The sequence below is a fragment of the Suricata suricatta genome, chromosome 5 (genome assembly GCF_006229205.1).
Source record: "Suricata suricatta isolate VVHF042 chromosome 5, meerkat_22Aug2017_6uvM2_HiC, whole genome shotgun sequence".
Lineage (NCBI taxonomy): Eukaryota > Metazoa > Chordata > Mammalia > Carnivora > Herpestidae > Suricata > Suricata suricatta.
Window position 1 is genome coordinate 82,956,626 of NC_043704.1, and position 22,843 is coordinate 82,979,468.

The following is a 22,843-nucleotide window of genomic DNA, read 5'->3' on the forward strand; positions in this document are numbered from 1 at the left end:
CTGCTTCTCCGGCACCCCGAGCTCAACACCAGCCCAAGCCCACATACACCCCCTCCTCACCCCTCACTCAGGAAGCCAGTTTCCCCTCTGTTGTCAGTAATGCTGGAAACTAGAATTCACCCCACTCCCTCTCCTCCCTTCCTGGACACTCCTTAGGTACTGCTGGGTGTGTTTTTCTCAAAAGCATCTCCTGACCCTGACTTCCCTCCCCACTTCCACCACCCCAGACCAGGCCCTCCTCACCTCATCCCCTTTCAGTACAAGGCCCTGAGGGAGCCGGGGTCCTATCTCCACTCTCCCTGCATCTGTCCCCCATACCACTGCTGCATTAATCCTTTTCACATAAAGCCTATTACATATGGCCAAGGGAATTGATGAGGTGTTTTGGGGTGATAGCGGGGCTCACAGGCTCCTGAGCCAACGGCCAATAAAGAATTCTTGAAAACGTCTTTGGTGCAAAAAGGTGATTTTATTAAAGCATAGGGACAGGATCCGTGGGCAGAGAGAGCTGCTCTGAAACTGTGAGGAGAGACTGGTTATACACTATGGAGTTGGAGGAGGTAACGTCCAAGGGAAGTTTCTAGTGAGATTTTCATATGCTAAAGAAGACTCACACGATACTGAAGGCCTAGCTAGTGTCAAGCTAAGGTTGTTTTTTCGTCTAGCAAAGCTTCAACTTTAAGACAAGAGGGAGTTCCTGGAGAAACGTTTCACTCAGCCAGCCTCAAGTATTTGCCAATAGGCTGCAGCATATAAGGAAATTTAATTCTATCTGCCATTTCCTTCCGCCTCTGTTTCCCACATCACTCTGGAGGGGTGAAGTTGGGGCTGCAGGAGCCCGAGTCTAGAGGTTTCCGGTTTCTATAGGCTGTTGATAAGGTTGCCTCTTTCTTGTGAGTTACTAAGATATTTGTAAATAGATGGAGACTCTGGTGCTGAGGGACTATGATCTCTATCAGTTAACCATTTGTTTTTCCCTTTTCTTTTGTTCTTGGGCAGCCAGGAGTGCCAGAGGAATATCACACACACCGCACCTGGGGTGACAGAGCCTGTCAGCTTGCCCTATGCTCCCTCATCAGGAATTATCATTAGAAGCAAAACCAGAAACTCCTGTGACTTCTTCCTGCCCTCGGCACACACGGACTCCTCTGCCTCATTTTCAAGGTGCTCCATAAGCTGGCCTGCATCTCCCAGCTTTCAAATACATGCCTGTGTCTAAAGTATTCTCTATACTGCCATTCTTTTCTTGCGTGCAGAGAACTTTCGCATATAATGACTCCGTCCAACCCCCTGCACTAAGACTTGACCTACCATGACCTCTGGAAGCCAAAGGTTGCATTCCTGTAATGACCCAGCCTCCTTTTGAGTTCCTATCTGAAAAAACTCAAGGGATGCATTATACTGCCTCTTTCTTGGAGCATTTACTAAAATAAGCTTAGAGTTGTATATTTTCCACTGTTCTTTTGAAATGTATACATACCTCCTAAAACCTGGGAGTGTCTTTCTCGATGACCTGAAAGCCATTCCTCTGAAATGTGATCCTCAGGAAGGACTAGACCTCTTCTGTCTGCCCGTGTCTGTGGGAGGACAGGGTCCTAACTTCATGATTGCCAGTCAGCAGGTACAGCCGGGCTAACCATGATTGCACTGACTGACACATGCCCACTTCTTGAAAGTTCTCATTTCCCTGCCTCTCCTGGGCCCCCACCCACGCCCCCTCCCTACTCCCTCAGTCTCTTTTTGAAAACACCTGCACAGTCAGCCCTGCACAAAAGGGGATGGGCTCAACTCTCTCACCCACTGACAGGAGCTACTGGATAAAATATTTCCACCGCTTTAACTAAGGTTTCACTGTACCTCTGACACCTGAAACAACCACAGAGTTCCCACCTGTGACCACCTAAATCCCGCTGATCTGCAGGATCTTCTGAAATCCTGTGACTCATCCAACTATTACAGAATCTGGTCTGGATCACCCGGCAGAAGATCCAAGCGGCACTCGGAGATCGTGGAAGGCAGGAGGTTTATTTTACACCGATGGGCTCAGAGGAGATCATTCTCCAGAGGTCTGAGCCCCGCATCAGCAGAGGGAACAATTTAGAGTCCCGTTACTTTCTCATTCCTCTTTAATGCGCTCGCAAAGCAGGGTGGGAAGAAGAAGCCAGAAGGGGGAGTCTTTGATCAGGGACAGGTATTTCCTTATTGGTCCTGTCAGCCATCTTATAACAGATTTTTTGGAACACAACCACCACTGATCTCTGCTTTTGGGGACCCTCCATTGGGGCTGCCATTGGGATTGCCCAGTTCGAGCTGACGGGTTGTCAGAACCTGAAGGTTCTGCGATTTAGTCTTGAATCCAACTGGTTGTTTTCAATACTTCGAGGTGGAAGACACTAGTACTTTGTTATTTTCCTTTGTGCCTAGTATAAGTGCTTACGTAGAAAGTACTCAAATACTTACAGGATGAATTGAAATACTGGAAACTGTTGTAGTTTAATGTAAATTAATTACAGTTTCAATGGGTATGGTTGGTTTTGCATATATTTTAGGATCAAAATTAGACTCAACAAAGAAATGAGTTACTGGCAGGGGTGAGGCTATAAAGAAAGGAGAGGTGACTGTAGTAAACCAGCTTAGTTTAGAAAACATTAAAGAGAACTCTTTTGTGAAGAAGTATGTTTTGAAAGTTATGAAACATAGCTCCCAGACTTGGGGTAGGATCTACCACCTGCTTCTCAGTATTTCTTTACTCTCCTATTCTCTTCATCCTTCTGACTATTCCCCATCTATTAAAAAAGAGAATATAGGGGCACCTGGGTGGCTCAGTTAACTGGCTGACTTCGGCTCAGATCATGATCTCTCAGTCTGTGAGTTCGAGCCCCACGTCGGGCTCTGTGCTGACAGCTCAGAGCCTGGAGCCTGCTTCAGATTCTGTCTCCTTCTCTCTCTGCCCTTCCCATGCTCACAGTCTGTCTCTCTGTCTCTCAAAAATAAATGAACATTATAAAAATTTTTTTAATAAAAAAGAGAATATAGGGCACCTGGGTGACTCAGTTGGTTGCAGTTAACTGTCCAACTCTTGATTTCTGCTCAGGTCATGATTTCAGGGTTTGGTGTTCGAGCCCCACATTGGGCTCTGCCCTGGCAGCGTGAAGTCTGCTTGGGACTCTCTCCCTCTCTCTGACCCTCCCCTGCTCTCTCTCTTGCTCTCTCAAAATAAATAAATAAATAAACTTTTTTTCTTTTAAAAAAGAGGATATAAATCTGTCTCCAGTCCAAACACAAACCTAAGTTATATTCCAAATACTTGCCTATTTCCCTCTACGCAGTTCTTTGTCCTGTTCTCTCTCTCATGGTCTTTCTTGTTTCCTATTTCCCTGCAGACTCTAAAACCATCTTCTCAGTAACAATACATGGACATTCACCCCCACCCCCATTTGCAGATGAGGTCACCAAATCAGAATGCAGTGAGGGTTGCCCCGAGGTTACACAATGACCCTGGCCCCACATGGGGGTAGCCCTGGAGTTTGCAGCCTGTGGCCTGGTCCCTGAGCTGCGGGCTATGGGCACACAAAGGAAGCTGCAGGCGCAGCGTTCTGGTATGAATGGTTACTGAGCTCACATGCAGTATCCGGATCTTTTGTTTCCTGTAAGGCCCAGCATTTTCTTTCTCCACGTCAGGCAGGCTGTGGGTTTCTCGGCAGCTTCTAGCAGAAGCTAGAAGATATGCTTTATTTAAACAAACTTTAAGATTGTGCAGACCAGGGGCGCATGGGGGGCTCAGTCGGTTAAGCATTGGATTTAGGCTCAGGTCTTAGTCTCACAGCTTGTGAGTTCGAGCCCCACATCAGGCTCTGTCCTGACAGCTCAGTATGGGGCCTGCTTCGCATGCTGTGATTGTGCAGACCAAAAGAGCTGGCGTTGGTAGCTTGTGTGTTTTTAGATCAGCAAGGGCAGGGTTGGGGCAACACTGTTTAGTTGTAATTAATGAATTTAGACCCTGAAAGTGCTTTTGCTTTTGGTTAGGCAAGGCTGCCTAGTGACTGTGTTCAATTTGGTGAAGTTCAAGTGTTCTTTTGTTATAAAAGAGAAGCTGTTACCAGCCAGACCCTAAGACCTGACCTTTACTACCCACCTGCTTATACTCTCCAAACTTTGTCCTATAATTATCCTTAAACTCTTCCTTCTAATTAATCTCTGATCAAGAGCAAGTCGCTGCTCCTCCACCAATAGTGACTCTTGTGACAAGACCTGTACCTGCAGCCTGCCCAGACCACTTTTAACCCCTTATGTGCACCTGTGCAGATTATTTCCTAATCTTGCCCTCATCAGATCGGTACTACCAGTGGGGTTTGGTTATAGTTTATGTAAATGGCACTTCTGAGGATGGGGCATTTGGGTTTGAAAACTTCCTGACTACCCTGAATTGAGGAGGGTGGTAACTGAACTCATGTGAGTTTGATCCTTGGTGAATTACAGGTAGAGACTACACCAGGAAAGGGGTTTTAAGGTTAAATCGGCAGAGTGAGAAAGTCACAAAACAGAGAGGCGGGGGAAGAGATCAGAGCACCCTTTATTGTAGGGCTCTCGGACGAGGTTCCTGGGTCCAACAGAATGGGCCAGAGAAGCTGGGAGGACAAAGGGCGGGGCCTTACACAGGGCAGTAGTTTCTGATGTGTGCCCTGGGCGGAGAACCGCCTTGTAAGGTGAAGAGATGAGGTGAGGCTAGGACAAATGACGAGTTTCTGGGGAGCTGGCAGCACGCAGAAAGTTCCAAAACGGTGGTCCGTCGGCCATCTTGGTGCTCCTTCCCCGCCCAGCCCACCAACCGTGTCATGGGTTGTCACACCAAGTAAACTTTATTTGTAGCAAATGTTCATAGCAGCAATGTCAACAATAGCCAAAACATGGAAGGAGCCTAAATGTCCATCACCTGACGAATGGATCAAGAAGATGTGGTATATATTCACGATGGAGTACTACATGGCAATGAGAGGGAATGACATATGGCCCTTTGTAGGAAAGTGGATGGACCTTGAGGGTGTCATGCTGAGTGAAGTAAGCCAGGCAGAGAAGGACAGAAACCATATGTTTGCACTCACAGGTCTAGCAGGAAAACAAGAGAGACCTAATGGAGAACCAGGGGGAGCGGAGGAGGGAGAGAGAGTTGGAGAGAGAGAGGGATGCAAAACTTGAGAGACTATTGAATGCTGAGAATGAACTGAGGGTTGAGGGGGAAGGGGGAGGGGGGAAAAGAGGTGGTGGTGATGGTGGAGGGCACTTGAGGGGAAGAGCACTGGGTGTTGTATGGAAAACAATTTGACAATAAATTATGGAGAAAAAAAAATAAAATAAGGAAACAGAAAAAAAAAGAACCAAAAAAAATAATTTTGCTAAAAAAAAACTTTATTTGTAGCAAAAAAAAAAAAAAAAAAAGAGATCAGAGGAATAACTTCCAAAGTCATGACTCCCCGAGCTGGGGTGAGCAGGTTCCTTAAATTAAGGGTTTAGGATGAATATTCAGAAAGGGGAGCTTTCTCATTGCCTGTAAAGTTTGCACAGGCTTAGAAAACACACCTCTACATCTCTAATGCATTCTATGGTATGTTAGTGAAGCTTGGGCCCCTGCTTGGGCAGAGACTTTAACATTACAGTGAGGCAGAGGGAACTGTCACACCAGGGGAAGTGGCTAAGCACAAGCTCCGAGAACTAGTATAAACTGGCTGGGGTGTGGAATTGTTGAATCCCTGTATTGTACTCCTGAAACTAGTATAACACTGTATGTTATCTAAGTGGAATTAGAATAAAAACTAAAAATAAGAAAGAAACTTAATAACCAGAAGAGTACATTCTTCCCAAGGACAGAAAAGAAATTGGGATTGGTCATTGCTATAGCTTGAATGTTTGTGCCCCACCCCCGCCAACCTACAAATTCATGTGTTAAAATCCTAATGCCCAGCAGGCTGGAACTGGTATGTTGGGCCTTTGGAAAGTGATCAGGTCATGACGGTGAGTCCTCATGAATGAAGTTAGTGTCCTTAGAGAAGAGGCTTGAGAGAGGTTTTTTGCCTCTTCCACTATTTGAGGATATGAAAAGTCTTCAGCCAGGAATAGGGCCTTCACCCAATAATGCTGGCACCTTCATTTGAGACTTCCAAGCTCCAGAACTGTGCGCAATAAATGTTTGTTGTTTACAAGCTACCAGTCTGTGGCATTTTGTTATAGTTGCTGAACTAAGAAGTATGGTGAGGAAGAGGATGTGAAGTCATATATGGAGGCTAAAGCTCACAACTCTGGGATTAGATAGCCACATCCCTCTAAATCAATCCAAAATTCTACCATCTGCCAAAAACTAGATTTTGAAAATAGTGGCTGCTATATTCTCTTGGATAGAACACACGAACACATGCATTATCATGCCTTTGATTGCTTGATGAAACTACATAAAATTACATTTCCTGATTCAGAGGTGCCAACTAAAATGTTTTGGAGGTGAGCAAAAGGGGAAATTTAATAACAGATGTCTTGGCCCCTTACAATGTGGGACCAATTCTGTCAGGTCTTACTACAGATGCTTTTTACACTAAATCAAAGAGTATGTCAAATCACAGCAACAACGACAATAATGTTCTGCCTACTTCTTAGTTATTTGGATTTGAAAAATGGAGTTTCAAATGGTCTTCTTGACTTATATGAATATTTTAACAATGCTGCATAAAGAAAAAGAACGTTGATATCTTGTCCAAATACGAACTAGATTTTGCTCACTTATGAACGTACTTGGCAGAGAGTTCACATATAATTTTGGCAAATTCCTTTCTGTCTATAAACTTCTCAGTAAATAAAAATGAAAAGATGGTATGTCCCAAATATCCTGCACGCCATGTACATAAACACTTTTAAAAGGGGTGTGATTGGCTTATTGTAATATTTAACATAAGTGTTGATCATTTTTCAGTTTTCTCAAAATGTGCTACTAATGAAATTTTTGCCTTATAGAAATAGAAGGAGATAGCTTCTTCAGACACGTACCCACAAGATAGCTATCACTGTTGCTGATCATATATTAATAGAAACAAAGGACTTGGTTGACAAACAGCTGGTCTACCAAAACAAATCTCTAGATACAAAGTATTATTGAAGAGGCGGGGCCTAATTCCTACAAGTCTGAAAACCTTCTCTTCTGGTTTCTGGCCTATTATGTAAGAAACTGGAAGTTGCCACTCCATCCTAACAAGAAGTAAAAGGCTGATCAAATTGAAAAATCAACTCTTCTTATCCATGGGAGAAGTGAGGTCACAGGACAAATGGCTGCTCCCAAATTGGAGAGACCCACGTGTGAATACACAGAATCACAACTTACCTGACCAGAAGCCCACAAGCACAGATCGCCATGGGAACCAGTGCCAGGGTAGGGAAACTTCAACTGTAATTGATGAATTGGTGGGAACTCAGTGTGGACAACTCTGAGAGTTAAAAACTTCAAGGTATGTAGTTACATCAATTGTAATACTCTAGTGGGGGATGGTGGTAACAGGGGAGGTAAAGGGTATATGGGAAATCTCCACCTTCCCTTCAAATTTACTTTGAATCTAAAAATGCTCTTAAAAAGAGTCTTAATTAAAATTTTTTACTTTTAAACTGATGAAGGGCCCGATCATTGGTGGCCCCACACTTTTACTTCTAGGATCTTTTTCTTTTTTAAAATTTTTAATGTTTATTTATTTTTGAGAGAGACAGAGTGTGAGTTGGGGAGGGGCAGAGAGAGAGGGAGACACAATCTGAAGCAGGCTCCGGGCTCCAAGCCAGCAGCAAAGAGTCTGAAGCAGTGCTGGAACTCAGAAACCAATGAGATCATGACCCGAGACAAAGTCGGCCATTTAACTGATTGAGCCCAGGTGCCCCTACTTCCAGGATCTGGACTAGGTTCTCACAGTGAGCACTGAGGAAAAATCTCATGCTTCCAGCAGAAGAAGAGAAAAGTCACCTTTTGAAATAAGCCAGAGCATTCTGTTCTTTTTAACAAGGTTTCCATCAGGAAAATATATCCAATCAGAGACTAACTGACCCGGGGGAAGGAAAGTACCAACTCCAGGTCACTCTAGCTGTACTTTCACATCAAAGGGTAGGAGCTGTGGGTGGAGGGAAGAACTGAGAAGCATGTCAAGTTCACAGCTGAGGGGCACAGTGTCACTAAAGCACTAAGGCCTATTCATAGGATTATAGAACACAAGATAATCTCACCACTTATATTCAATATCATAGTGAACATTCTAGCTAACCCAATAAGACAAGAAAAAGAGATAAAATGTATACAGCTTGGGAAAGAAGATATAAACCATTTTTTTGCTCACAAATGACTTAATCATATATGTAGAAAATCTAAAAGAATCACCAAAAAGCCCTTGAAACTAATAAGCAGTAATAGAAGGGTTGCAGGATGGAAGATTAATACACAAAAATCAATTTCTTTCATATATTCCAGTAGTGAATAAGTGGAATTTGAAATTGAAAACACACTAGCATTTACATTAATATCCCCAAAATGAAATATTTAGTTATAAGTTTAAGAGAATATGTACAAGACCTATATGAGAAAGTGGTTGAGTGGTAAATGGATTGCATAAAGCAAGACCAAGGACAGGGAAACAAGTTTGGCGACTGTTGCCAAAGTCTAGATAAGAGAAGGAAGTTCAAGGTAACGGGAAGAGTAGCCCTGGGGCAAGATGGAAAGTCGGGTTTTGAACATGTGGACGTGTGAGTCACTGGACTGAAAACATCCAGGGAGCAGTTGGTCTGATGGTTGGAAGGATATATAGGAAGCCACCAAGGGTGTGGAGAGGAAGGGAGGGCCTTGTACAGAGGAGGAAGAGGAAGTGAGGCCCGGGAATGGAAGAAGTGTGTAAGATGAAGCAGTGCTTTGTGCTAATGAGTTCAAGAAAATAATCAACGGTGGAAGTAACGGATGACCATGAGCCTGAATAAAATCCACATTAAACAGGGAAATGAAGGCCTTCTAGTAAGTTTTGTAGTTATACCTTTTCCAAATACAAGTGATGTTTGTTTTGATTGCATCTTTATGCAGTTCTTTCCACCTGCCTTCTAGTCTTGGGTAAGTGTCATCCCTTGCATCTCATTATTTAGGATTTCCTTTTGCACATTTACTTACTGAAGGCAGTGATGACTTTTAATTGCTCTGATACTTCCAAGGATTCTAGCATTTGCCTTATTTGTCACAGCAGCAGTTTTGTGAAAGTGGCAAGTATCAGTACTAGGACTGTTTTCACCTAGAAATTCACCACCATATTCTTTTCTGTGTGATACCGACCAAAACAACTGGTGGATATTCGCTGCCTCTCAGTGGTTCTTTTGATAAATTATGAGCTGTGGTCAACATAAAGATTGCTCAGTACGTAATTTGTAAGAAGAAACAAGGATCATACTTGGTGTCAATCCTTCCCTAGTAGGGCCTATGACTCCATGTATTGTTATGGAAAAAAAGTTTTACTGATTAATTAGTTTATTAACATAGAAAACCTTGCCCTTAGATAGCTAGTTTGTATATACCAGGAAATGTTTGCCACATTGAAGAAGGAGAAATCTTGCATTCTAATCCTTCTTTTTTGTCAAAGAAGCAGAGAGTCCTTAGCAGAGATGTTCCTGATTAACATCAGTAGTTGACCAAGTGACTAGTCTTTGTGCTACGGCCAAACAGCAGCTAATTTGGAACTATTAAAACTTTTAATAAGGGGCGCCTGGGTGGCTCAGTTGGTTAAGTGTCTGGCTTCGGCTCAGGTCATGATTTCATGGTTTGTGGGTTTGAGCCCTGCGTTGGGCTCTGTGCTGACAGCTAGCTCAGAGCCTGGAGCCTGCTTCAGATTCTGTGTCTCCCTCTTTCTCTGACCCTCCCCTGCTCATGCTGTCTCTGTCTCTCAAAAATAAATAAAAAACATTAAGAAAAAACTTTTAATGAAAAGCCACAGTGGGTGTATCCTTTGTTTATAATTCTGTAACTAGAATAAAATATTTATTATAGTGTGCTGTTCTATCTTATCTTGGAAAATATGGAATTATGGCAAAAAGCATAATTTTTTAAGGAATAAGGACCAAACAACCTTAAAGAAAGATATTCTTTATTATAATTTATTGAGTATTCAATATACAATATGGCAATTTTTCTGGGATTTAGCCCTAGGATATGATTGTTGTGGGTGTTTATTAGTAAAAGACTCCAGTTCATGCTTACCACTAATAAACTATTTTACAAAGTAAAAACACAATATCATACAAAATGAAATCAAATACTTTCTTTATAAAAACCATTTTTGAGTTTGTTTCATTCAGTCTAATGACTAACACAGTAAAAGCAGATACACTAGTTTAATATAATTGGCTGCTTTTTTTTTTTTTTTAAAGATTTTATTTCTAAGTAATCTCTACATCCAACCTGGGGCTGAACTTAAAAACCCAAGATCAAGAGTCACAGACTCCACTGGCTGAGCCTATAATTGGTGCCCCTATAATTGGCTGCTTTATAGAGCACATATCATTCAATCCACAATATAGCATTAAATGATAGAGAACACTCAATATAACCATTTTTTCAGAACTAGACAATAAAGTTCTAAGAATAATTGTTACAACCTCATCTTTCATATCTGACTCCAATATTCTAATTCTAAAGCAGATAAAACCAATGACCATCCTCATATGGGCTCTTAAGAGTAGTGTTACATCAAAATCTGTATTTTTGATCTGTTATGAGCATTGAGACGAGCTTCAAATATTCCCAAAGAAAGAAGCACAATGCACGTTGTCACCACCTCTTCCACAGTAGAGAGGGCTCCATTCGAAACTCTCTCATCCCAGGAATGAAATAAGGTCAGTCACATTCACTGGCATTTCCTCCACCGTAGTATTGCAGAAAGTCTCACAGTCACAAAGAATCCACTTGTCTTCTTTAATGTTTAATGGCCACAGCTTTCCTCCCAAATCAACATCTACTGCCAACTCTGAACAAACAAAAATTATTAATCAGAATATTGCTTATCAAGTACAACATGAACTACTAACAATATGAGCTACTTGTTAACCATCAGTGACTGTTTATTTGCCAAGATTATACATAGAGTGATTCTAACGAGATGCCAATTACAGTATGTAGAGAGAAAAAAGATTTCTTTTGTAGTTAGTGGAAAGGATTCCTTTGGCTGCAAAATCAGATTCTATCAGGCATCTTAAGCATCAGTATTTATAAAGCAGATGGCAGTATTGTGTTTGTGGTAGTGAAATTAGAGCCCATGCCCAAGAGGTCTTGCCAAGAGCAGTTGTTGGCCTGGGACAGATGTAAACACCACAGACTAAACAAAAAGAACAATTATGTAATTTATCTTGACACACTTTTAGAACTAAAGGAATGTTAGCTATTGTTAAGGACTATGCAGTCTAATATAATAGCATCTAGCTACATGTGGATATTCAAATTAAAATTAAATGGAAAATACAGTTAATCAGCTAGCCACACTTCAATAGCTACAATGGTGGCCTGCCTGTCACTTCTGTGTTGGGCAGCACAGATATAGAATATTTTCATTACTGCAAAAGTTCTATGGGACACGCTTGGTCTAGGACTTAAAACTTTTTATAGTGTGTGTGTGGAAGGAACCTCCAAAGATCTGTGATGATAACCCATATTTATCACTGCTTTCTGCTCAGTTCACTGTAACACAAATGGCTGAGATACATTGGCCACCACAGCTCTGTACCAAAACAGAAAATATGGCCAATCAAAAATGTCATGGCTGGAGCAGTTTAAAATATCAGATAACCAGAACAAGAAAAAAACAAATATGGAGATACTGACTCGCTCTTCATCCATACTACATGTTGTTTCACTCATGAAACCATGTCCTAAATTAGGCCAATGCCATTCCTGAACACCATCTCATCATCTTTTCTTGTTGACTACTACATTTTTCTTTCTTTTTAATGTTAGATTTTTTTTAAACAAAAGTTTATTCTTAAATGTACAACAGGATCTGAGACAACGCTTCATTCTAGCTACAGGTGGCAACAGTGCTATGACACAGGGAATCCAGATGTTTAAACAGGAATGGAATTAAGGATCACCATTGCCTCAGGCACAATGAACAGTTTACTTTTTGCCAGATTTCTTAATTCTACCTGTGGCCAGGGGACCCTTTCTTGTGGCCTGGTCTTTGCTTTTTAGCTCCTGGAGTTTCTTCTCCTCTTTCTGTTTCTGCTTGAATGCCTTACCTCGTCCATCTCCTCAGCCTAGGCTGCTTTAGGGGCTTCTTCCTGCCCTCTTTGCTGCTGGACATGGTGCCTCTATATTTTTTTTAAAGTTATTTTTATATTAGCAGCAAGATATAACTTATTTAGTAATAAAACCACTATACCTAAGCCAGGGTCAATGCAAATTGATACCAGAAAATGCTAACAAAATCCCAATTATAGAGGAATCACCAAGAAAGCACAAGATATGAATACCATGACTTGAAAAATGACTCACGTGCAAACTAAGGCAAAGAGACCTAACAGCATTATTGATTTTTCCTTTGAATACCAATTGTACAAAATCCAAAGTCTGGGCTACATTTCACATTTGTTTTCCTACTATGTTCTGATCAACCATGAATCTCTCCAGGTAGAATTTAAATACATCTTAACATGTTACTAGGTGATAAGATTATTGTCCTCATTCATATATCTGATTTTAAAGGTTGTCTGGCTAGTAGAATCATGCTTGAACAACAATACATAAATTTATTTCACCAGAATAAAAGCAAAGACTCAATGAAGATGACAAATATTCATCTGAGACTATAGGTTTCATAAGTAGTGGGCAGTTCATAGTTTATAACCATAGACACCAGTTGTACATAAAAATCATGAGCCTGGAATCATGATAGTATACATTCAAATTCTGATTCAAAAAGCAGCTGCTGCTCACTCTTCCAAGCCAGAAAACAGTAATGAACCATCTAGAAATCATACAGCTCACTGTGGAGTGTGGTCTTTATTCTCCCACATAGCTTGAGCTGACAAAGACTGCTAAAAATCTCCTCAAAACCAACGTTTGGTAGATAAATAAAATTAAATAAGTAATTAAGATACCAGTAAGTTGGTAGCAATCAAAATGTGGTTTGTCCCATACCTGAATTCCTTCCTGATAATGTCTCTTTCTTTCTGTTACCACCTGCAAAATATTAATAAGGCTTAATTATCGAGAGTCATTCCTCAAATCAGTGTTTAACTTGGTAGACTTGTCTGAGACCATGCATCCCTGACTGCTAAGTGCCATGGCAGACAGGGCTAGAAAGGTGACACTTTTATTTTGAGCAGGGGTAAAGACAAGGCAGCACTTTACAGCTACATTGTAACAAGATCCTGCATCAGTTTATAAGGAAATAATTAGATATTAACTGTGTCTTAATTGCAACACCCCTAGTGTAAGAGTAAGAACTACTCTTACCACACCAGAAACTGAAATTCCTGGCTAGCATTTTCTCAGAAGCCAGTCTACCCTTTTGCCTGGTGTTCTGAAAAACAACAGCCTACGTTCTGGTTGGTCTCGCGTATGCCACAAGCGTAATACAATTTTCTTCCCTCCAGTATTTCAGAGATGAAAATGTTAATTCCTATTAGAGTCAGAATAAATAGCCATTTGATTCCCTACTCTCATCCCTGCCATTGCAAGGGGTGAGTTAGAAATTCATTTTATTAATTCTACCTAAATACAGACATTATTGTACCAAATCTTAGAACAAAGTACTCTGGACTTAAGAAAGAGGTTCAGCTCAGTTTTTCTACTATCTGGTACCGTTGTTTTGCTTTTTGTGTTTACTCTGCTGTTTTATTTATACATACTAAGACATGATTACTACTTTCTGCAATTTTAGTACAGAGCTTAAGTAAGAAGGTAAAAAAAACCTCTGGCTATCATTTTTATGTATATCAACTAGAAAAACATTACCCTCTTTCAAAATTAGTATAAAATATTGGCCCTTTCAAGGGTCAATTCTTCCTTCTTCATTAGAATTTCAAATGGATTTCTCATGAACTTCTTGATAACTTCCAACATATTGATTGACATTAGGGCAGAAAACAACCTTTAAAAAAAGAGATAACTAATTACATTGACAGATCAATTAAGCAGATAGAACAGTTTTCATAATAATACGTAGAGAAATGTTTGAGACCAAGCGTCCCTGTCTTACTATAGAATTGAGCTAGACAGAGATTGTAGGAAACAATTGCTTTCAGCAGGGGGAAAGGACAATATAGCACTTCACAGCTATATCGTAACAACCCACCCGCTAGCTATAGACAAATCATGTGCACACCTCAATACTTGTTTTAATTTCTGGTAAATCTCATGGATATGGTCTTTAATCCTTTGACTCAACTTTTTTTATCTTCTTCATCCAAAATAAGCATCTTGACCCATTTTGGAAAGTTAAAAAAATAAATCTTACTTAAATGTGGGTTGTGCATGGGCCCTTTCTCCCAAAGACTATAGTATGGAAGGATGATGTGAGGAGTAACTTTATCTGGAGAAAACGAACAAACAAAACCTCAGCCAGGGGACCAAGGTCAACTCAACAGTAATAATCCTTAATGAGCTGAGAGCGGCACTTTACTTCTGTGGTCTTCCTCCCAAAAAACCCATAACTGCAGTCTAACTTTGAGAAAGACATCAACTTCCAATATAAGGACATCCTATTAAACATCTGACCAATATCTGACTCCTAAAAACTGTCAAGGTCATCAAAAACGGAAAATTTGAGAAACTGTCACAACCAAGAGGAGCTTATGAAGACATGATAATTAAATATAATGTGGTATTTTGGGTGGGACCCTGGAACAAAAAAAAGGACGTTAGGTAAAAACTAAGGAAATCAGAGTAAATTCTGGACTTCAGTTCACAATAATGTATCAAGATTGGTTCATTAATTTTAACAAATACCACACTAATGGAAGCTGTTAATACGGAAAACTCGTTACAAAGTATATGGGAACTTTTTGTACTTCTCAATTTTTCTGAAACCTAAAACGGATCTAAAATATAAAGTTTATTAAAGGAAAGTCCTAGTATCATGTCTAGGAATTCATGCATTTGGCTTAAACAATTAGGCTAATTATTTTCCTTCCCATACCTCAGGATCACGAGTTTAAAAATGCCCTAGGAAAAATACAGTGATGCTTACAGAACAGCTTCTATTTAACATATCAGAGGCTCTCCCTGAAATACCAGTAACGGTATTTGCTGCCTCAACCATATGCTGTGCCTGTCACCTGGAGCACCATTCCCACAATGCAGGCATGTCAAATTGTTCCCTAATAGTATTCACGTGCCAGAATTACCATTTGGATCTAAAAGTTAAAGCTTAAATTATTATGTTGTAGAAATAGAGGCTCTACCAAACGATTTCTGAAGCACATGGCCAAATGCTGAACTGCTCCTATTTAGTTTAAGATTCTGGTCTGCAAATAGCTTTTATGCAGCACAACACAGAATCACTTCTAAGCTTACAATGCAGAATAATTAAACCGCTTCATGATAAAATCTCTTTCAGCATCTCATGTTTACTTTTATCTTTAAAAAATGTTTTATTTATCTTTTGAGAGGCAGTACAAGTTGGGGAGGGACGGAGAGAGAGGAGGACAGAATCCAAAGTGGGCTCTGTGCTGTCAATCTGACAGCAGCCAGCCTGATGTGGGGCTTGAACTCATGAACTGTGAGATCATGACCGGAGCCAAAAAAGTCTGATGCTCATCTGGCTGAGCCACCCAGGTGCCCCACAGAGTCTCCTTTTTAATTAGATTTTTTGTGCCTTTACAAACTTGAGATCCTCAGTTTCCTAGAGATACCAGTTAGATAATTAAAGAATCCAAACATTTCCTACGTTATTCTTCTATGTGCAAGATACGTAAGTAGTGAAATAAGTTCCGCATTTATAGCTCCAAGGCAAATTGTTCTGTTATGTATTCACTGATCATCAGTTATTTTAAAAATAAATCTTTCCAATGGGAAGCTATGACATATAGCCTTGATCTTAAAGCAGACAGCTTGGTTAAGAAAAGCTTTATTTCATAGCTAATAGCAGTGAATTTTTAAAAAATGCTTATTTATTTATTCTGAAAGAAAAAGGGTGGGGAAGGACAGATAGGGGGAGAGAGAGAGAGAGAGAAAGAGAGAGAGGGAGAAAGAGAATCCCAGGCAGGCTCTGTGCTGTCAGCTCACAGCTGGACATGGGGCTTGTTCTCACGAACCATGAGATTATGACCTGAGCCAAAATTAAGAGTCCAATGCTTAACCAACTGAGCCACCCAGGCACCTACAGTGAGCTTTGAAAAACAGCATGCAACAGATTTATCACAAACTACAAAGATTCCCAACTAATTACAGATCATTCCAGGTTTCATGTTGCAAAATTGCATTTAGACTTAACAAAAACACAAAGGGCATGGATTCTGTCCACCCTGAAACAAAGAAAGCTTTAGTTTCTCAGACTGGTGAGATACAACCCTGCAAACCATCTCTGCAAACGTAGTTCCTGTTTAATTTGAAACAAAAACTCTGTGCTTCCATGTGGACAATAATTAAAAAGAAGGTTTTGAATGGACCACTTTACACTAAATCTTAAACTAGTTTCACTTTTGTAAAACCTGAAGTATCTGAAAATTAACATTCCCCTGGGGGACAGCCATTAACCAATGACTGATGGTGCAGATGTGAACACACGAACGCTGGCTCTCTGGCTGAGACAAGCCCGAGGACTGACTACACTGATCTCACACCTTCTGTGGGGCGGAGCCACCTCCAGGGCAATGTGCTTGAGAGTACAGCTTACCGGGCCTCCTGATATGATGCACCGATATGAACACAACATCACTTCTGTGGTTTCTCTTCCCAAAATGGATAACCCGACTCTATCTGGGGAGAAGTGTTGGAAAACAAAAAAATGAACCATGGAGGAATATTCTATTACAAAACTGTCCTCCATTCTCAATGACTGACACCATCCTCTACTCACATATTTTTAGTACACACAAAGGTCTGTATCAAGGATACACTCATGAATACCAAAATAACTTCATCCTCTAACCTATTAAAGTCATCAAAGACAAAGACTGAGGAACTGTTCCAGAATGAAGGAGACCCAAGAGACATAACTACTAAATCCAACATGTGATTCTATATTAGATTTGGGACCGTAAACAAGCCATTTTTTTTCTTTTTTAAATGTTCACTAGTTGAACAACTGGTGAAATCTGAATTAGGTTTACAAATTAAATAATATTGAATCAGCTTTTTTTATTTTGATAATTGTGTTATGATGTAAGAGAATGCCCTTATTTCTAGATAACACACACTGAAATATTAACGGATAAACAGGATAATGTCAGTAACTTACTGCCAAATGCTTTAGAAAAACATTATGTGAGTATATGTGCAATTGTGTTTATATACAGAGAATAAAACAAATGTGTTATAAATAGTAACATTTGAGAAATCTAGGTAAAGAATATTAGCAATTCTTTGTCCACTTTTGTAACTTTTCTAGAAGTCCAAAATAATTTCAAATTAAAAGTTTGTAAAATTAAAAATAAGAGTATCAAGACTACAAACATTTATAACTTACAGAAGAGAAACAACAGAAATCTTAAACTGGCAGCTCATTTGTTTTCTTTATTCTGCACAGTGTTTTAAATCCAAATTAGATGCTTTCTGAGGAAATTTCATATGCAAATCCAAATTTCCACCTTCACATGAGAAATCAGTAGATTGTTCCTTATCATTTGGTGGCAACAATGAGTGGCTGCCCATGTTAGATGGGCATATGCATTGTACTTCAGTACAGAATCTCTACCTCTCCTGATTTTCCTTGCAGCTGGCTTTTTTACTCATGTAGGTTGTGGGCCAGCTCCTTGTAGACATTTAAGTATGAGTCTTTTGATTTATCCAGGAGCTCCAGCTCAGCTGAAGACTATGGGTCTTCAGATTGAACTATGATATGACAAGGATGACACTGGCAGAGGGGTGGAAACATTAATGTTCGCTGGAAGGAAGCCCAGAACTCAGGTATTCTATTTCCTCATTAACATTGACATCGTTTGCTGAGAATGGCTTATGAGGGATGTCAGAGGTTTGAAAAGAGTGGAGATAATCTGATACAGCAGTTGCAGAAAATAAAACAATGAGGTAGCTAGAGAAAGGCTACGGACCTGCCCTGCAGTGACTGAACGACTAGGTACTGTTGACTACCATGAGTTTCGTTTAGCACCAAGTCTTCTCAGTGCACAAGTTTCTCCAGCTTTTCTAGGAAGCTTGATTCAGGCACAGAGAACACAAATAGTTGGATACATCCACGGCAGTGGCTTTCTCTGGTGGATAAATAGCTAGTAATGATTGACAGCATTTGTAAACCTTGGGGGGTGGAGACTCAGGCTTTTGTTCTGATTTACAAATAATCAAGAATCAGATGATAAGTGACTTGTTTACAATCACTTGGGTAATAAACAGTAGTAGCTAAGATTAGAACTTCAGTCTTTGTAATTCTACATTCCTCTTTAGGTGTTGGAAAGGTTTTGTAGTTTTTGGAAAAAAAACCAGGAAAAATTCCCAAAGGAATTTTAGAGGATAGTCTGCAAGCAAGCTATTTTAATACTTTAAACATTAAGCAAATAAAATAACATACAAAGAAATATAAAACTCCTATAAGGCTTGACCTTTGGTTTTTAAAATATACTAAGTCTATCTTACTGTAAATAACCACTGACTGTAAACCCATTTTCTAGGTTTACCCATTACCCTGTAGTTATTTTCTCTCCCCTAGTGGTTGGTAATGTTTCTTCTATTTAAAACACAACGAAAATAAAAATAATATAAAAGTATGCATGGGGAACAATGAATAAGCCTGATATATAAATGGTTTTATTAGCCCAGCTTACAGATATTTAATTTGGTAAAATTGGTATATTATAATCTAAAATACTTGCTTTATCTATTATTGAACAATACATTTCTTTTCACTGAAACTCAGATATCCATAACATTGTTAATTGTTTGGCTTTTTAAAAATTAAAATAAAAATTTAAAAATAGAAATAAATGATAGAATGATTTGTTATGCCAAAGATTTACTCTAGTGGTCAAATGTAATAGCTACTAATACCTAAAATTACTTTTGATGTCCCAGACACTTGACAATCCTATGAAGTGGGTACAATTATATTCATCTTTATTTTAGAGAAGAGGAACTGAGGCCCAAAGAGATTATATAACTTGCCTACTGCCATCAAAGTGGCAGAACTATGCTTTTAAGCCCAGGTGTGTTTCATTCCAGCATTTAAGCTTTTAGCCTCTACATGCTACAGTGACTTATTCCCTACTTTCAGAGTGATGTATGGATTTCTTGCAATACATATTAATATAATATTGTCCTCTGACAGCAAAGCCAAATGATACGCCACTGTGTATTCATTATAAAGTATACTTTCATCATCACAGAGTAAATCAATATTTCTTAACAGTTTAATACTGTTACGTCTTCCCTAAAATATAAAGTAAATGCTATAGAGGAGACCTTGAATATAAACATATTCTCCAGCTCTCTGAAGAATTTGCTTTTGTTAACTGGATTTATTCCAACAATAAGAAAGAACTCCCCAGGAGTCTTCTGATGAAGGGCAGAAGAACCCTTTTTAGGGTTTTTAAGGTGTTCTGGCCTCAATTCCCACTAGTTGCATAACCTTGGGCAAGTCTTCAGGCTTCATCAAAAGATGGATTAAAACAACACTCCCCACACGGAGGCTGCCGCGAGACCACGCTGTAAATGGTTAGGAGGCGTAAAAGTGTTATTCTAGTCTAGGGTTGCCAGATAAAAAACAACACGCTCAGTTCGATTTCAGATAAATAACAAATAATGTTTTATATTTAAATTTCACTTTATATTGGGGACATATTTATACTCAAAAATTATTTACCTGAAATTTAAATTTATGCAGCGTCTCGTGTTTTTATTGCCAAATCTGGCAATTCCATGGCGAGGGGAGCATGGAGAATGGGAAGCCTAGCTCCATGATCCTCCACCCCCCAAATGGAGAAACTGAGGCTGGAGGTGGGCTGAAGGTTGAATGTAGGGAGGGGGAAGAGAGGGAAGGGCTGGGTGTAAAAGGACTCCCTTTGGGGGTGGGGGGGACTGACAGCAGAATCCCGTCCTCCAGTCGTCCTCCCCCATCTTAGCGCTCACGGCGCAGGCAGGCCGAACATCCCCCGCCCCTGAGCCGGAAAGCAACCGTTACCTTGGCGGCAGCCACGGCCTCGGGAGGTGCTCCCCCCGGTTCCTCTCGGTCGCCATCAGCGCCGCTGCCACTTCCCCGGAGCCCGGCTGCTTGTTGATGTGTGACTGCGTTTCATGTGTCATCCAAATCATCCCTCCATTCTTTCTGGAAGTCTCTTGTCCTCCTCTGGCCACCGTCCAGGTCAGAGCCAAGTACTAGAAGAATCCAAGCAAACCATTCGGGAGGGGGCGTCACCGCGAAAGCCAATCACAAAACAGAGCTGGGCTTTGTGGTGGCGATTGGCCAATCGTTTTCCTTTGTCCTCTAGGTTGTCGCCTCCTGGGAAGGTGTTGGCCCTGTTGTCAGCATCCGTAGGCCCCGGAGTGTCAGGTAGATGTGTCCTCCTGGGTTCCGAAGTGGGGCTCTTTCTCTCTCGTGGGCTCTGGGGCAAGGAACACTCCATGACCTTTAAGTCTTAGAGCCTCTGAGGAGAAGAAGGGAAGGGAGCTGATTTAGAATATAAAGGGATATGGGCTAAGAAGTATACAGCATTTTATGTTTTCAAGAATGTGAAAAACATATACTTTAAAAAGACCTCTTAATCGCCTCAAAGCTGAAATCACAGAAGTTTTAAATAGACTTGATTTTTTTCTATTATGGTATTAAAAAATTGTGCTATAAATGACACATCACATTGTGTAAGTTTAAGCAGTACAGTGTGTTGATTTGACACATCTATATATTGCAATATGATTACCACCATAGCATTAGCTAACACCTCTATCAAGTCACATAACTATTTTTTTTTGTGTGCTGCATAGTGAGAACATTTAAGATCTAGTCTTAGCAACTTTGAAGTATATAGTATAGTGTTGATAACGACTATGCTGTACATTAGGCCTCCAGAACTTTTCTTCTAGTTGCAGGTCTGTAGACTTTTTAATAGAAGTTTTAGGTTCATAGCAAAATTGAGCAGAAGTTACTGACATTTCCCATGTACCCCCTGCCCCCCACATGCATAGCCTCCCCTATTGTCATCATTGTTACAACTGGTGAACCTACACGGACACATCATTATCACTGAAGTCCATAGTTTATGTTTGAGTTCATTCTTGTTGTTATACTTTTATGAGTTCAGATGAACTTTTAATGATATATATCCAAGAGTAACTTTATTACCTTAAAAATCGTCTGTGCTCTGCCTATTCATTCCTCTCTCCCCAGTAACCCTGGGCAACCACTGATCTTTTTTATTATTTTTACAGTGTTGCCTTTTCCAGAATGTCATATTATTGGAATCATACAGTAAGGAGTTTACAGCCTTCATGAGGTAATCACTTCTTTTAGATTATGTCTTTCACTTAGCAATATGCATTTAAGTTTCCTTCATGATTTCATGGCTTGGTAGCTCATGTCTTTCTAGTGCTGAATGATACTCCATTGTTTTATGTAATAGTTTACTTACCCAGTCACCCACTAAAGGGCATCTTGATTGCTTCCAATTTTGGCAATTATGAGTATAACTGTTGTAAATACCCATGTGCAAGTTGTTGTGTGGAAGGTTTAAAGAAGCAATTCATAAATTAGAAAATAGAAATGGGAGTACTAATAAATATAATATTTGAAAAAAAAAGAATAGACAGTTGGCTAGACTGAGGAGGTGCAATCAAAATAAAAACAGTGAATAACTTACAGACATAAAAGTTAACAGAGTTATATGGGGTCATGTTACTCACCTCTATGTAATGAATTTGAAAATCTGGATAATACAGATGAAATTACAAGAAATATAATTTATCAAAATATCCCAGAAAAGACAGAATGCTAAGTAGACTGGTTACCATAGAATAAATAGATATTGTCAGAGAACTGTATTTTCCCATACCTCCATCCACAAAAGCACCAGGACTACATTATTTCACAGGAGAATTCTACTGAGAAATTTAAAGGAGCAGATAAGTTGGTTGCTATTGATTCTATTCTGAGCATAGAAATAGAGAAAATTTCCAAATTCTATTTATGAAATGAGTATAACACTGCTAACAAAATCTAATAAAACACACATATATCTGATACATACATACACAGTGACCATAGACATTCTTATCCAGTAGTCAAGATAGCATGGTCTTGGTTAAAGAATAGACTAGTAGATCAATTGAACAGAATAAAGTGCCCTGATATAGTCCCACACAAGTACAGTCAACTGATCTTTGACAAAGGAGCAATGGAAAGTCTTTGGAAGAAAGACAGTCTTTTCAACAATTGGTGATGGAAAAACTAGGCATCCATATGCAAAATAATTAGACACTAACCTTACATTGTTTTTTTTAAAGCAAGCAGTTTTAATGTCCATCACCTGATGAGTGGATCAAGAAGATGTGGTATATACACACAATGGGGTACTACATGGCAATGAGAAAGAATGACATATGGCCATTTGTAGGAAAGTGGATGGACCTTGAGGGTGTCATGCTAAGCGAAATAAGTCAGGCAGAGAAAGACAGATACCATATGTTTGCACTCATAGGTCT

At 39.9% G+C, this 22,843-nt stretch overlaps 1 long non-coding RNA gene, 3 other non-coding genes and 1 pseudogene across 4 annotated transcripts; all 5 read right to left on the minus strand.

Annotated features, from left to right (window-relative positions):
• Positions 1-10,116: 10,116 nt before the first annotated feature.
• Positions 10,117-20,574, minus strand: LOC115291968. The gene is made up of 5 exons (XR_003908740.1): positions 20,331-20,574; positions 16,878-16,960; positions 13,997-14,132; positions 13,178-13,219; positions 10,117-11,012 (listed from the first exon to the last, which is right to left on the minus strand). It is a non-coding gene; the product is annotated as an uncharacterized LOC115291968 (long non-coding RNA).
• Positions 11,021-13,166, minus strand: LOC115291967 (annotated as a pseudogene).
• LOC115293079 lies at positions 13,287-13,416 on the minus strand. Its single transcript, XR_003909340.1, has one exon. It is a non-coding gene; the product is annotated as a small nucleolar RNA SNORA63 (small nucleolar RNA).
• Positions 13,765-13,944, minus strand: LOC115293111. Its single transcript, XR_003909371.1, has one exon. It is a non-coding gene; the product is annotated as a small nucleolar RNA SNORA81 (small nucleolar RNA).
• Positions 14,212-14,342, minus strand: LOC115293080. Its single transcript, XR_003909341.1, has one exon. It is a non-coding gene; the product is annotated as a small nucleolar RNA SNORA63 (small nucleolar RNA).
• Positions 20,575-22,843: the final 2,269 nt, after the last annotated feature.